At 48.6% G+C, this 3,041-nt stretch overlaps 1 long non-coding RNA gene across 1 annotated transcript in view; it reads right to left on the reverse strand.

The window, feature by feature from the left end:
• Window positions 1-1,634: 1,634 nt before the first annotated feature.
• Window positions 1,635-3,041, reverse strand: part of LOC132825984 (uncharacterized) — a 65,201-nt gene continuing 63,794 nt past the window's right edge. The window contains exon 5 of the long non-coding RNA XR_009645836.1: window positions 1,635-1,965. This is a non-coding gene — a long non-coding RNA (uncharacterized LOC132825984). The remainder of the gene's footprint in view (window positions 1,966-3,041) is intronic.

Genomic DNA, 3,041 nt, shown 5'->3' on the forward strand with positions numbered 1-3,041 from the left:
CAATAAGACACTTATTAAAATTACATAAACGTAATTTCCAAACCAAACAGCAGCTGTTGTTTCATCTGACCTCACACCAATGTCCCTTTTCCCATGTTTCCTGGGAACACTGGCTCATGTTACAGGATGTTATGGAAGTGTCGAGAATTCTGCGTTCTGAAACCTGGTAACACATCCTTCCATGACACTGTCTCTCAGTCTCCCCCTGTCAGTCTATACCCCAAACCCCTCCCATGTGGTGATATTTAAACTGATACCCCCGCAATCTCCCTCTGTCAGTGATGTTCACACCCACAGCACCCCCTTGTCATGGCACAATGGAGAAATGGAGCTGGAAATGGGTGGGAGCTGCACGTCCTGTCACTTCCAACATGGGCTGCAAGTTTCCCCACACTGGGCAGGGATCTAACACAGTGTTACAGATCAATGCACTGGGGTGTTGTACACAGCCCTACATGCTGGGTGAGTAACTGCTCCTGGTTACAGATCAATGCACTGGGGTGGGGTACACAGCCCTACATGCTGGGAGGGTAACTGCTCCCGGTTTACAGATTAATTCACAGGTGATCACTGCACAGGTCTCTGTGCTGGTCAGACAGTCTGGTTGCCGTTTATGGATAATAAAATGACGTGGGATGTACAGCTCCCGGTGCTGGACAGAAATGTAGCCTGTGCACAGTACATCATGTTGGTGGGGTGGGTAGGGGTGAAAAGTGATGGACAGGTCACGGAGTTTCCCGGAAGTTTCCGTCCCCGACATTCTATAACTGACATTCCCCGGAACGTTCTGTCCCTGACATTCTATAACTGCCATTCCCCGGAACGTTCTGTCCCTGACATTCTATAACTGACATTCCCCAGAACGTTCTGTCCCCGACATTCTATAACTGACATTCCCCGGAACGTTCTGTCCCTGACATTCTATAACTGACATTCCCCGAACGTTCTGTCCCTGACATTCTATAACTGCCATTCCCCGGACGTTCTGTCCCTGACATTCTATAACTGACATTCCCCAGAACGTTCTGTCCCCGACATTCTATAACTGACATTCCCCGGAACGTGCTGTCCCCGACATTCTATAACTGACATTCCCCGGAACGTTCTGTCCCTGATGTTGTTTGTTTGTGAACGGCCGGACGTCAGTGAATTAAACAAACGAAAAGATCCCGAGGGAAGAGATCCCGTTCCAGGGAGAAGGAGACACTGTTCCAAAGGCCCCTCAGGCAGTTAAAGGAGTGAATATGTTTTCCCTGCGTTTACATTTCTTCACGACACAGGGTCGACCACAATTTAAACCAAAATACAGAAATTCCCAAACTCCGTTTGTCTTCAGGAAACTGGGAGAGAATCCTTCAGGACAGCAACGTTTCCACCCTCCGTATTAGGAACTGGGAAGGAGTGACCTGTGTCAGCTGTCGAGTGATCGAGTGTGTGGGAATGTTCCAGAAACCATCTGTCCTTATGGATGTGTCTCTGTGTTTGGGGAGGGAGGGTTTCTTGTGGTTTATGTCACATTTTTGTCAGTAATTCTGACCTTCCCATTTGTTATTCCAGCTCCAATTATTTTAATAAATCCCTGAATACAAGGACACATTTGAAAATCTCACTGGGTCCCCGATCAAACGGGTCCCTTTGCCTCCAGGCTGATGGATAATGGGTTTGTTTTCATTCCTCACAGTTAACGTAGTGACCATCTACGTCCTGCTTTATAAAGATTGTGGATTGTCTCCATGTGTCAGACGTTACCTGGGGGCGATGGCAGCGGCGGATCTCCTGGTCATTATCCTCGACCTGATCCTGAGACACATTCCCATTGTTTATGAGGAACAGTTTTATTTCCTGTGGTACTCCGTCCCCGTGTGTAATATCCACGCCGTCCTGCTTTATGCAGCCACTGACTGCTCTGTCTGGTTCACCGTCACTTTCACCTTTGATCGGTTTGTGGCCATTTGTTGCCAGAAGCTGAGAAGTAAATATTGCAGTGAGAAAACGGCGGCTGTGGTTCTGGGAGCAGTGACTGTGCTGAGCTGTTTAAAGAACATTTTCTGGTATTTTATGCTCACGGCTCGGTATTGGCTGGGGAACGCCCCCTGGTTTTGTGATGTAACAAACGCTGTTCTATCCTCCAGTGTCTGGGTCACAATCGAGTTCCTCCACCACATTCTAACCCCCGGTGTCCCATTTCTCCTGATTCTGCTGCTCAATGTTGTCACCGTCAGACACATTTTAGTGACCAGCAGAGCCCGCAGGAGACTCCGCGCTCACACCAATGGGGACGCTCAGTCTGACACAGAAATGAGAAACCGAAAAAAATCCATCATTTTACTGTTTGTGATCTCGGCCAATTTCATCCTGTTATGGTCAACGTTAATGCTGTTTTCTATATGGTTCCGGATGTATTGGATTGGGTATGAGTCTGTGTATCTCCATCCCTTTGTGCGGGAATTGGGCTTCATGCTGCAGCTCCTCAGTTGCTGCACAAACACCGCGATTTAAGCCGTGACCCAGACTAAGTTCAGGCAGCAGCTGAAGAATGTGCTGAAATATCCCTTCACCCAAATCCATCCATCCATCAAATTCCCTCATTAATCACACCATCCGGATTTTCTCATTTCAGTTCAGTGTTTCAGCGATGGAGCAGCCTGTCGCTATGGTAACACACTGAGGGGAGCGCTGGTTTGTCCATCCTTATCCCACAGGGGGTTACAGGGAAACATTTCAATGTTTCTCACAACTCAGGGGACAGTGAGAAAGGCACCATCCCACTGACTGTACACATCACTTCCATTTGTAACCAATAAAAAGTTGATTAAAGCGTGCCGAGCAGCAGAGTGACCGATGTTGTTGTGTGTGTGTGTGTGTTGGAGAAGCTGAGCTGGAGAGAGACAGACTCAGCCCCAAGTCCTGGTCCTCAGAGAAGGGGAGGGCACCGCGCCCTGAGCTCAGGAGCTGGGTTAACTCCCTCTGTCACCCTCACCATCCCATTTCCAACCTGGCCTCCCCATTTCATCTCCCCCACTCTTACTCCACATTTCTCC

Source organism: Hemiscyllium ocellatum, chromosome 21, assembly GCF_020745735.1.
Source record: "Hemiscyllium ocellatum isolate sHemOce1 chromosome 21, sHemOce1.pat.X.cur, whole genome shotgun sequence".
Taxonomy (NCBI): domain Eukaryota; kingdom Metazoa; phylum Chordata; class Chondrichthyes; order Orectolobiformes; family Hemiscylliidae; genus Hemiscyllium; species Hemiscyllium ocellatum.